The sequence below is a fragment of the Carettochelys insculpta genome, chromosome 7 (assembly GCF_033958435.1).
Source record: "Carettochelys insculpta isolate YL-2023 chromosome 7, ASM3395843v1, whole genome shotgun sequence".
Classification (NCBI taxonomy): Eukaryota; Metazoa; Chordata; order Testudines; family Carettochelyidae; genus Carettochelys; species Carettochelys insculpta.
The window spans coordinates 26,050,379-26,063,980 of record NC_134143.1 but is presented as its reverse complement, the minus strand read 5'-3'; the positions used below and the strand labels follow the sequence as shown (position 1 = coordinate 26,063,980).

Below are 13,602 nucleotides of genomic sequence, written 5' to 3'. Positions count from 1 at the left end.
TACTAGCTTTTGCATGCTTCCAAGAACTATCCCACAATGCTTTGCGAATCAACAGTTATTAGGATTGCCACTTTTTCAAATAGCATGTGCGGGACACAGAGTCCCCACTTGCAGTCCCAGTCGTGGGAACCCCAGCCAGCAGGGAATTTCCATGACAAGTCCCGCATTCCCCACTTAGACAAAAATGTCAAGTAGGATTTCCTAAATCCTGGCACCCCAGGCCTCAGGATATGCTGAATGCTGCTGTCTGCCCTCTCAGAAGTAAAAAGAAACCCCACAAATGTGTATCTCCGAAAACTCCCCTGGTCAGGCCTGCTGACAGTAGGAAGGGGGCAATTGTCCTGGGGACCAGTGATTCCAAAGGACCCAGGGATCCTGGCCACCACCCCTGCTATTGTGGCAGAGGTGGTAGCCAGAGCCCATTAAATGACTTCTGGAGCAGCAAGTAGCATGTTCCAGGTAAAGATGGGTGGGGAGGTGGGACCAGGCGGTGTGCCACACCATGGACTGTATAGTGTGGAGGGCTGACTGCTCCTACCCACCCTTTCCACTTGAGAGGCTGACCCTTTCAAGAGCTTGGAGCCACCACCCACCGACCTCATCCAGGGATCTGGCTGTTGACTCCCCTGCCCCTGGTACATCACGCATTTCATTCCCCAGTTCCCAATGGCATTGCACCCCATGCCTCTTTTGGGCCTTGTCTTTACCTAGTCTCCTTTCAGTTCATCTAGCACTGGCCTTCTCTTGCAATCTGCCACCACATAATTACCATGGTTCATGCAAGAGGTTTCTCATCTGGAACAACATTCCTGCACCTCCCAATGGCTTCACCTTCAACTCAACATATTGTAAGCTGCAGCTAGAACAGATGAAATTTCATTTTTCTGATGATGATAGTTAACTCTGCAAAATGTGGTATTAACTGTAAAACGTTTTTGGGTAGAATGTATATTAAGAGTAGTGCAAGATGAAATGGTATCATTGTGGAGAGTGGGAATAATGCTTTGATATGCTACTCTGAAGTTATAATTCACAACACTGGAATTATATTCATATACAAAGCATGAGATACATTTCTCAGAGGCAGCAGTACACTTCTTATAGTGTCATAATTAATAATATAAATAATGAATAATTAGGACAACCACGGCAACTTCTTATAGTCTTTTCACGGTAATCATACCCTTTCTGGAAATGTATGTTTAATTAACCACATCACTTGTACATGAACTTTCACAGTATTTTTGCTAATTATTGCTATCAAACATGCGGAAGACAAAGAGGAAAGACATCATGAAATAAAGATGAGTGAAAGACTAAACATTAAGCAGTATATAAACTAGAACTGTTGCTATGATACCATCTGTTAGTACCGAAGTATCATTAACTCAAAATATGAGTATCAGTTCATTACTTAATAGTCTAACAAAATAGATTATGTTTCCTTTGACAAGTCAGGTTTGCAATTTATGTGTGAGATGTTCATGCACTATTATTTCTGTCACCTGGCCCACAGGATTGGTTGGAGACATGGGCACTTTAAATCGCCCCCAGAGTGCAGCACTATGGGTTGGGAGAAGTATGGTGCAGCCCTGGCTCTGCTGAACACTGGCTGCCTTAGCACCACCCCTTCTGCTCTAGGCCCCATCCCTCTCAAGAGTGCAGAGCCACCCTCCCCCGACCTTGCCTGGGGGCCTGGCAATTCTGTCATGTCTGTAAACTGTTCTTTGTGTGAAGTTCTGATTTAGCTTTCCAGTTCCTTAACAGCATTAGTTTTGCATTGAACAATGGACAACTGTGATGTAAAAATCCCACCACAGTGGTTGCTTTGGGTATTAGAGAAAAGTTACATCTGTGAGCAAATTCTTAGTTACCAATAGGCTCTCTTTCTTTAGAGAAGAGAGCTTACTTATTTTGTGAAATCTACTTATCCAAAGAAGAAATTATTCAGCAAAAATTTGAACTCTGCCTTCTCTCACTCCCCTACCCTTCCAACACTAATTTATCACATTGGGAATCTTGGAAACATGGGTACATGCACTGGTGACATAGTAATTTCAATTGGCTAGTGTTATGGCCTGTCTCCATTTAGGTCTTTCTCATTTTAAGATAAACTAATATGGAAGCTCTGTTGACCCTGGTGTACAAAATCTGTGATACAGTGAGCTTTAATTTACTTCTTCACTTCACTTAGCACCCTGTGACACCATGAAAAGCCTACAAACACACAACAGACTGCATCAGCTCCAACAGGGAGGATTTCATCTTGGGGGTGCTGCTTGAGTCTGACTGTGGAAACCCTTTTCCTGTGAATTTTGGCAACTTTCAGTATACAGTGTAAAGATAGCTGTAGTCATATATATCTACACTGCCCCTGGAGTGGGCTTCACACCTGATCAGGCCTCATAGCTTTAGTCAACAGACTTGTATGAATTGGGGATTACAACAGTGTGCTAAAAATAGTGTAGATATGGTAACATTGGCCTGGTTTAGCCACCTACACTCTGGCTCACCCAACCACCTGTATTTGAATTTTTGTGGCTAGTGAACTTCCACTAGTGCTGCAATGGCTACTCTACTATTTTTACCACACTCCTCAGAGTCCCTTTAGCATGAATATCAAGCCCAGTGGCAGCACAGACATATGTTCTATGGCATGTACAGCTGTTTGCATTGGGTTGCCGTCATAATCCCTAGTCCCTTCCAAACTGCAAACCACAAACTTTCAAGACACAAGAAAATCCTAAATCTGGGTTACAAATCATGAAGTTTAAAAAAATTGGGGTTCTTTTTATTTACATTCTGGTTTTCAACCTTTTACAGTATTCTTAGGTCAGATCGTCAAGCTTTTCTTTGAAATCATGACTGCTAGAATCTTTGCTTTTAAAAAAAAACCCTGAAAACAATGCCTCATGTAAACATTTATCATATAAACATTTGTCTCCAGCAGCTGTTAGTCTGAGAACACAATACTAGCTACCATGGGACTTTCAATAACGTTTTGGAGAGCTGGCGATAGTGTCTTTGTAGAGTTTGACATACAGGTTGAACTCCCCTAGTCCAGCACCCTTGGAACTGACTAGTGCCGAACAAGAGAATTTACAGAACCATGGGAAGTCAATATTGTCTAGCACATTACCAACACTTCCACTGCTTACTTGGTTCTTAGAAGACACGTAGGGTAAATTACAGCTAAATAACATCACTGAACACTGAGAGCCAGAACTAGTGGCTGCAAACAAACTTTAAGAGACTGCGAGAAACTTGGCCACACCCATGATATGGGAACATCTGACTAAATAAAATCATAGCGTGCTGCTGAACTAGAGAATGATGGACTAGAGAGGTTCCACCTGTACTGTATTTGTCTAGAGAACATGTTTTAATGTCATCTGAGTAAGCCTCAGTTACTGAGGAAGGTGGTAGTCCGAAGTCAGGGAACCACTTTATCTGGGAGCTTTAGAACTTGGTCTTCTGAAGGCTTGTGGAGTCAGTAGCTGGTGTTGTGGGTCACACTGGGTGAGGAAAAGAAGCCTTCCCCACTCTTCCTCTTTCCCCAATTGCTGTAACTCCTCATTAGTTGCTGTTGTTTTTAGATGATGCATAATAGTTTAATTTATGTCCTAGGAGCAAACCACAGACCACACTTTTCTCTAGTATAAATAATTAAGATCCCTTTTAATACTAATTCAATGGGCACTTACTGAAACTTCTGAAAACAGCACCTACTGTCTTGAAACTAAGAATGTTAGGCTCACCAGCAATTACAGGCCAGTAAGCCTAATTTCAGTATCAGTCAGACTGGTTGAGATGATAGTAAAGGACAGAGCTGTCAGACACAGAGATGAACATAATTTATTGGGCACGAGTCAATATGGGTTTTGTAAAGGGAAATCATGCCTCACCAACTATTACAATTTTTGAGAGGGTCAACAGGCATGTGGACAAGGGGATCCAGTGGACATAGTGTATTTAGGTGTTCAGATTAGATGTTTGATAAAATCTCTCACCAAAGGCTCCTAAGCAAAGTAATCTGTCATGGGATCAGTAACTGGTTAAAAGACAGGAAACAAAACAGCAGGAATAAATGGTGATTTCACAGAAGCAAGAGAGGTAAAAAGTGATATCCCCCATAGGCCTGTTCTGGCACCAGTCCTATTCAATACACTCATAAATTATCTGGAAAAAGGGCTAAAGGGTGAGGTGGCATAATTTGCAGCTGATACAAAACTGCTCAAGACAGGTACATCAAAAGCAGACTTCGAATAGTTACAAAGAGATCTCACAAAACTGGGTGACCAAGAAACAAAATGACAGATAAAATTAAACCTATACACTGTTATAAAAGCAGACCTGTCTGTCTGTCCATCCCACTGTTTAATGGCACATGGCTGGAGCTCAATGCTGCCCCTCCTCCCCACTGATCCAGCACAGAAGCAAGCTGGACAGCAGCTCTGGGGCTAGATGCCCCACTGCAAAGGGCCCCATGGTAGCATGGGACTGGGGCCAGACCCCCACTGGAGCCTCCACTGCATTGCAGGGCTAGGTCCGGAGCCCTGGAGAACCTGCCTACGGCAGGTTTCTCTCTCCCTCCTCCGTGGGCTGGGGGTGGGTGTGTGGGTTCTGGCCAGGAGGCAAGGTGCAGGAGCAAGCTGGGGGTGGGTGTTTGAGGTCTGGATGGGAGGGAGGGTGCAGGAATGAGCTGGAGTTTGGGGATTCGGGAGGGAGGGAGGTAAGGTGCAGCAGTGCGTTGGAGATTCAGCAGTAGGCTGGAGGTGAGTGACTTGGGTCAGAGGGAAGATGCAGGAAGAGGCTGAAGGTGGGGGTCTGGCCAGGAGCAGAGTGGGAAAGGAGGGTCTGGGCAGGAGGGGATGTAGGAGCAGAGTTGGGTGATCTGGACGGGACAAGGGGGCAGGAGCAGGTTGGGTTAATGGAGGGTGCTTATCTTCCTGCAGCATTTTTCTTCCCCCTCCCCCAGCCAGTGGTGGCCCCCTGCCTAGGGCCTGCAGCAGCTCTGCAGCCCTGGACAGTGGGGCTCCTTGCCCAGGGCCACCAGTAGCTCCTGTACAAATGAGTAACTTGTCTGTAGCCAGCACAAAGGGACAGGTCCTGCAAGTGTTGATAAAAGCAAAATAATGCACATTGAAAACATCATTCCAACTATATTTACAAAATGAAGAGGTCTAAAATAGCTCTCATCACTCAAAGATCTTGGAGTCATTCTCGTTAGTTCTGTAAAAAGGTCTCCCCAATATGCAGCGGTAGTCAAAAAGCTAACAGAATGTTGGCAATCATTATGAAAGGGATACATCATCAGACAAAAAATATCATATTGCTCGTATATAAATCCATGGTATGTCCACATCTTGAATAGTGTTTGTCAATGCCATTGACTCATTGCAGAAATATATATACTGGAATTGAAAAGGTACAGAAAAGGGCAAGAAGAGTTATGAGAGGTATGGAAAAGCTTCCATCTGTGGAGAGATTAAAAAGACTGGGACATTTCAGCTTGGACAAGAGACAACTACAGGAGCTAGGGGTGACTGCTGAGGAGAGACATGGTTGGGGGCACCAGTGACCACATGACTCCGTCCTGCTCTGTGCCTAGCACAGGACAGGGCCAGGACAGTCTCCTCTCTGTCTCATGTCCTGCTCCCACCCCACTCTACCTCTTCTCTGCCCCTTGTCAGCTCTTTCCCCAAACCCCTCCCCCAAACAATGTGGCTCTGGGGACTAGCAGGGATCACAGCCCCACACACTTTCAGCAGCAGGGGAAGCAGAGGTCCAGCCCACTCAACTCTGCTCCCCTGGCTCTGGTTGCATCATTCAGTGAAGGGATGGGACCACCCTCCACACTCCCTGGCAGGAAACAGGATGGCACAACTAGGAGCAGGGGGATCAGAGCAGGCTAGGGCTGTGTCCTTCCACTTCCCCATGTCACTGCTAGTGAATGTGGCATGCCAGCCCCACACCCGGTCTAGTTCTCTGGGCTCTGGACCCAATGCCTGATGGCCCCTTGTCCCTCCCAGCCATGGCATTTGGGGGGCACGTGCTCCCCACACATCCCCCTGGAAGGCCTATAAAATCACTGCTAGTGTGAGGAAAGGAATAAAAAGTGTTATTTGCTCCTTCTCATAACACAAGTTCTGGGAGTCACCACATGAAATTAGTAGACAGCACATTTAAAACAAGTATTGCATCATGCAACACAATCAATGTGTGAAACTTTTTGCCAGAGAAGTTCAAAAAGAATTATGTAAGTTCATGGAGGACGAGTCCATCAATAATGATTAGCCTGGAGGAGCAGACATTTTTCCCTAGCCTGTTTGTCAGAAACTGGGAGTGACCACAGGGGTTGGATCACCTGATTACCTGGTCTGTTCATTCCCTCCAGGATTCCTGGCATTGGCCACTATTGGAAGCCAGGACACCGGTCTAGAAGGACCATTCAGCTGACTCAGCATGACCATTCTTATGTTCAAATGATCACACAGTCTGTGTCCCAGTACCTTCATTTCAATTTTTTTAACTGATGGTTTCAAAGTTATTGAGCCTTCTATATGTCAGTAGTCAGGTCATCTACCACGTTCCAGGGTACAACTTTTTACATGTTGCATGTCTCTTTAGCATCCTGAATATAAATCCCACCCACAAATTTTATATTCTGCATTTGAAACAGGAAAGTATAGCTCTTCTCAAAGATGACATATGTAATCTGCCTTCCTCATAGAGCAATCCATAGAAAAAGAATCTTCGATGTGCCCTTTTGTCGCCTCCATTATTCTGTTCTTATTGTGTTGATTTGGGCATTTATATTACAAATGAGAAAGTCAGCAGGTAATGACACAAGTTTGGTCCATCGGATTACATTATTTTTTGCTCAGGTATCAGAGGTTTCCTTTTCCAAATAAGAATGTATCTAATTCAAATGTTTACTCAACTTGGCAAATTCCATAAGAATTAGTAGCCAATTCACTGAGATAATTAGTGCCTTTCTTTCCAGCTTTTCCTTAATGTGACTCTCTTCAGAAACTCGTATCCCTGACACCTGATTTCAAGAAGTTTAAAGATCATTAGAAACATATGGTTGCATTTTCAATATGAAGGGTATTTGTAGGTGCCTATTTCACCATAAAGTCCCCTTTATTAGTAGCTATTCAGTCCTTATCTACACCAGGAACAGCACAGACAGGTATCTCAAATAAAGGAAACACAACTTTAGGCAATGAGATTAAAATACCGAAGAGAAGACACAAATGAAATTAAGTATCAGAGAGGTAACCAAGTTAGTCTGTATCTTCAAAAACAAGAAGTTCTGTGGCACTGTATAGACTAACAGATATTTTGGAGCATAAGCTTTCATCTGATTAAGTGAGTCTTTGCCCACGAAGGCTTATGCCCCAAAATACCTGTTAGCGTATAAGGGGACACAGGACTTGTTGTTTTTAAATGAAATTAAGTATGAACAAGCTGGCATTATTATCTACTTGGAGGGAGTTATCAAAACCAAGACTGGTAATGAGCACTCAGTTTTTGGTAATGCCAGGCAATGTGACAATATTTTATGCAGCAAGACTTTTAAAAAAATGATACTATCTCTCTACAGCTTTTAGACTAGTTACTAACTTGGGCATAGAGCATTCAGAAGTCATTTCTGGCTTTCAGACTCTTTTTTTTTCTGGGAAAGAAAATTATATAACAGATGGTTTGAGAAAATATAGCCTTCAGAAGGAAGCTTGTTTGCAAAATTGCATATATTTTGCAACCAACAAAGATGTGGACATATAACCATTATTGGAAAAAATTACAACAATATTGGAGGGCAGAACAGCAACTAGCTTGCTTAGGGTCAAAGAGGATAAGACAAACCGTATTTCCTCTTCCATTTATCAGGTCCTTGGCAGCAAAAATGAAATAGGAGAAGGTAAATAAGCACCTTGCTACAGCCCTTGATCTCAGATAATACCACCATGCTAATATTTTATTTCTGTGATTAGCAGATTCACACTTGGATTTTTAAAATTCTGCACTCCTGCAGTGAGAGTAAGATCTTACGATACATGTTTCTAGAAGTACGTCTTCCTCTCAAGGGATCAGATCTTCCATCCTTCTGTGGCCCCAGCACACTTCTCTACCAGCAAAATGGATCAGAAAGTCGGGTTAACTATCCAGCTGTGGCTGTAGCTAGTGTGTGGAAACCCCTGATAGGCACACATCCAACCTAGGCAGCTGTTCGACACTTTACTCCTAATCCCTGGAATACTGATAAGTATCAGAGAGGTAGCCGTGTTAGTCTGTAGCTTCGAGAACAACAAGAAGTCTTGTGGCACCTTATAGACTAACAGATATTTTGGAGCATGGTCTTTGATGAAGCGGGCCTTTGCCCACGAAAGCTTATGCTCCAAAATATCTGTTAGTCTATAGTCTTGTTGTTCTGGAATACTGATGTGTATCAAGCATAACAGAGAAAAAGCCTCACTGAACTCTAACATTCCCAGACAGGAACAAAGCCTGTTGGGAGCAAAGAGTTAGAATCTGGAAATGAGAGTTATTGAGAGGTTAAAGTGGGTAACATATATTAACAGGTGAGTCCAAGTTTGTAATTCCAAATACTGGTAGTGAGGTAATAAACTGCCAGTGTCCCAAAAGTCTCTTCCGGGATCCCAGCTTGTCTTTGGGAATCTTGTCTTTACATCTTTACACTTGTCTTTACGCTTCCCTGTAACAGTCCAAACAGTCAAGAGATGCACAGTCATTCTATGAATATATAGCTTCATCATACAGAAAGCAAGGTGACCATAACCACGAGCTTTTATTCTGATGATGGTGAGTGAGGAATGCACTTAGTCTTTTGAGCTCTGATCATCCTACACAGACCACTTGCTTTCAAATTAGAATTTTCTGTTACTGTCCTTAATTCCTTCTTTAGCGTTTGACACGATTTCTTGGAGTTATTTAGTTACAGGTTATAAGCTGCGCCGACAGCCATCCCAGGGCAAGGTGGGAAGGGTGCCCAACTCTGTGTTCCGGAAGGGGACAGGGCCAAGAGCAGAAGGGGTGGGGCCAAGGGCATTTAGCCCTCAGTGCCACTAGGACAACAGCACTTCTCCCCCTCTCCTCACAGCCACAAGCACTTCAAAAGGGCCCAGAGCTCCATCTGCCCCCACCGTGCCAGTAGGGTTTTGGCATGAATCTGTCACATTTGCACAATGGGAAAACAGCACCAGCAAGGCATCTGCAGCTGAGAGTTGGGCAGAGGATTTAACCCTGGTTCTGAGCACTAAGTTACAGAAAATGTTTCTTTTCATGCAATGTTTGGGAGCTGCTAGGGCTTTGAAGTTAATGGAGCTATGCTCACATCAGACTCCTGGCCACTAATAACTGAAAATACTCTATGATAAACAGTTTTTTTTCTCAAAAGCTGAAAACAATGCATTACAATGTGTATTAAAGACGGGGCCAGGACATCCCATTCCTGCCACTGAAAGGCAGTGGCTTACTAACATCTCCAGCCATTTTGAAGGAAACAGCTCTGGAAAGTACAGGTGATAGATACAGACGTGAGGATGAAAAAGGCAGGGGGCTGTCATTAAAAGATGAAATGAAATGCAGAAGGAAAAGGTATGAGAAGGAGAGGAGAAGCTGCTGTGATGGACAGGGAAGGTGAGGGCAAAAACAGAGGGATGTGAGTAGAGGGAAGGTGAATAGGTAAGGATGATAACAGATTTGTCAACCTTGATAACTATTTTTGGTTCTCTGTGCCTTAAATATTGAGTCTGTTCTGGTTTGGCTATGATCTGAAGATGTGGGTCTGTCCCACAAAAGCTCATCACCTAATAAATTATTTTGTTAGTTGTTAAAGTGCTACTGGACTGCTTTTTTGTTTTGATAGGTAAGGATGATGAATGGGAGAGGAAAAACAAGAGGGAGGAATATCTATAAGAAAGATGAGAGTTTCTAATACTGGTGAAGGATCACTTACTCAGCAATTAAAACAAGGAAAAGAATATATAAGAGGTGCCTCATTGCAGTAACTGCTTCATTCTTCTGAGATTGAAGAATTCCTCTCAGGTGAGCTATGGGTAACAGGTATAGGAAGCTCCCCCCCGACACACACACACACACACACACCTACCCTATGCTGTCAACTACTTTGGTTTTATCAGAAAACTCCTGTTGAGGATATCTAGTTGATGAACATTCTTATCAACTAGCAAATACAGATGACTTACTAGGATAATATTTCAATTCATAATGACATTGTTATATCTAGGATTCTTTAAGAGCTGTATTATTAATATTAAATATCAAAGCTGTAAATTATTGTAGCAGCTTTATATAACTACATTAAATTCAAACAAAACCTAATTTCCTTAATCATTAAGTATAATCCTCCAGGAACATATGCTATTAACTCAGTTACAAATGGCAAAGAAATTGTATGACTTCAGTTAAGTTATTTTATATCAAATTCTAATCCAGGGCAGTATTCAGTAAATCTCTTAAAGGGATTTTAGTGCTGTTGCAATCACATTGGCTCTTTACTAGAGATCTAATCTTCTTCTTCTTTTTCTTCTTCTTCTTCTTCTCTATTTTTTCAGTCTTTTAGCCATTTTCCTCACTCTTTCACTATGTTAGCATAGTCTATCGTATAGCACATTTTTAGAGATTTGGCCTTTTGCATATTCATATCTGCTAATTGAGGCTACGGCTACACTGCAGCTATAACTTGAATTAACTTATGCAATTTGCGCCATGCAAATCGCGTAAATTATTTCAAGTTAATTTATGTTGAACTTGGTGCAGTCCAAATGGCACCTAAGTTCAAAATAAGTGGCTATTTTGAAGTTTCTACTACTCCTCTCACACCAAGGGGAAGCAGAAACAGAATACTGCACTTGAAATAGTGCTGCTAATTTGAACTTGGTGTTTAGCCACAGAATTGTTATTTCAGTATAAATTTATATCCCGAAATAGCAACTACAGTGCAGCCATAGCCTGACAGTAAAGATTTTTCTTATTTGAAAACTGGATTGATTGTGGAATTATTCAATTTTGTGTTGGAAAAGCATACATCTGAACATGTAATTTAACTACCAAATGTTAAATTTGTTTGGTTTTGATTTTTTTGGTGGGACTGTCATAATTATTCAGTTTGTAGCTAAATATTTGGTAGATAGGCTGATTGCCTCTTCAAAAATCCCCTGGGAAAAATATTTCACAGATTTGAAAAAAAAATAACTTCCAGAGTGGCTAAAGAACACTGTCAGATCATAAACAGCAATTAATTCAATGATGCAGCAAAAGAGTCATTAGAATTCCCCAGCACTCTTTATTCCAGATTACAAGAGTCAACATAGTTTTAATGGACTATGGTATATCAACTGACAGTTGCTGATATTTATACATTGCCAGCCAAAAAGTTGACTGTCATTTAAATTATCATGAGGGTAGAGATGGGATTCTTTGGCAAAAAAGCAACTAAAAAAATGGGAAAGAACAGCTTGTACTATCCAACCATCTGAAAGTACCGGCTTGAGAGAGCTACTACTCTGCGGCGGAGAAGTGTGCCTTGCTGTTACGTGGAAGGGATTCTGACGTAGCAGTTGACAAAAATCCCTCAGCATGAATGGGTCCAGAGCCAAGTAACTCTAGTGAAGTGTTATTTTAAAATCATCGTCTTTCAGGACATTTCAGTGTGGTAGAACATAAAATGCTAACATCAATGGGCTTTTGAAAAATAGGCACTGTAATCCTTGAGCTTCATGTGATTTTTTTTTCTTTGAATGGGTATTCTGTACACAGCAAAACAATGACTCCAGTTACAGGGGCACACAGAAGATAACCAATATTACTGGTGACATACTTACCCTGTGAAAACCAACTTTTGGCTCCTCTTCAATGCTACCAAAGTCAATCCAGAGTTGAAATATAGTCGATAAAGGAAAAAATATCAGCTAAAAAATTAGACACTCTTTTTCCCTGCTCACACGAAAGCAAAGTCCATACACTGTAGAAAGTCAAAACTTGCTCCTCTATGAGCTTTAGTTACAAAAGAAATTGATGATGGAGTGCAGTTCAGCTCCAAACTTCCTCTTCAAGCCTGGCTGTTTCCAGGGTTCTTATTTAATGATTGCTCAGTCCGCACCACAGATCTGCTCCTAACTCCATGAACAGCAGTGCTGCCAGCTGCCCCAGACCCAGGGCAAGACGGGAGGGGGGGCTAGCTCTGGGGCCCGGAGTAGAAGGGGTGGGGCAAAGGGCAGCCAGCCCTCAGGGCCAGTTGGACCCTTGTGTTGCCAGGGTGTTTCAAAGGGGTTGCTGCTCTGTGTCCCTTTGAAAGGCCAGGCCCAGGAGCACTTGTTGCCTTTGTTTCCCCTATCTCCCTCCCCAAATCTGTGGGCCTATCCATGAATGATATCCAGACAAGATAATGTGTTGTCTGACTCACTGGGTCTGCAGAACCCAGTTAAAGCGTTCTGAGCTGGATGAGTACCTGCTAACGGTTTCATGCTAACATTACCAGCCTGTTACCCGTACAATTTCACTCTTGGCTACTTTAGAGGTTAGGTCTGTTCTTGTAAACCTCAGTAGGAGGGCATGAAATGACACCTCTTCGATTCAAAGTGGGTGGGGGTGCTCTAGACTAGAATATTATCAGTGGTGGGCTGTTTGAAAGTAATCTCCCCCTCAGTCTGACAGTTTTTGTTGACCTCAAAGGTACACTGCAAACCCCATCTATTTACCCAGGCGTTTCCTGAGTGGGTGTCTTAAGTGGCAGAAGTGGCTTCTTTGTTTTTCTTTGGGCAGGAGAATTTTAGTATTATTGTCCTTTCCTTCCTTCCCCATTGATCTTTCCAACTGACATTTTTATAAGGGCACCTAGAGACTGGGATGGGCACATACTATATAACTCACTAAAATAATATTTAAGAGCTTTTGAGTAGTTTTTGTAAGCTGTACAGCTGTTTCTAATCAAATTGCATTCCACCTCTCAAAACCAGATCATCTGGAGAGTCTATAAAAGACTTTTTTTCCTCCTCAGAGTATCTTCAGAGCTACAAATTCAAGGGCCCTTTCAGCAAAATAAAGAGAGTATTCTGTGAATGCATGTTATTTATTCAACTCTGTCTATCTGTTGGCTCCTTGTGATTCATATGGAAAGGTGTGTTTTGGTTTGGGTTTTTTGGCAGAGTATCAGTGCATGCTGTGGTTTCATACACTAAAAGAATCCAATGCTCTGAACTAAACACACACACCCCTATTCTGTAAGTGTTACAAACCTTTGCAAAAATGTTTGCTTAGGTTTAGAGGAACACAGGATATATAAAATCACCATATAAGGTAAAGAGTCAGATAATTAGGGAGCCCAAACAAAAGGAGCTGAGTCTCTGCTTCAATGATGCAGTTTTACACACATGTGTCTCTGTTGAAATCACTGGAGTCACATGTGCATAAAACTTGAACAAGACAATGATGATTCAAGTTAAGTTTCCCAAGGGAAAAACTATTCTTGCACATTATGCAGTGTAAATGAAACTGTTTTATTATAACCAAGAAATTTTCCCATGTACATTAAAGCCACTTTACATACTATTT

General features: G+C 42.3%; 1 protein-coding gene across 1 annotated transcript in view; it reads right to left on the bottom strand.

Moving 5' to 3' along the window:
• Positions 1–13,602, bottom strand: part of CABCOCO1 (ciliary associated calcium binding coiled-coil 1) — a 393,177-nt gene that overhangs the window by 223,231 nt on the left and 156,344 nt on the right. The gene's annotated exons all lie outside the window — the stretch shown is intronic.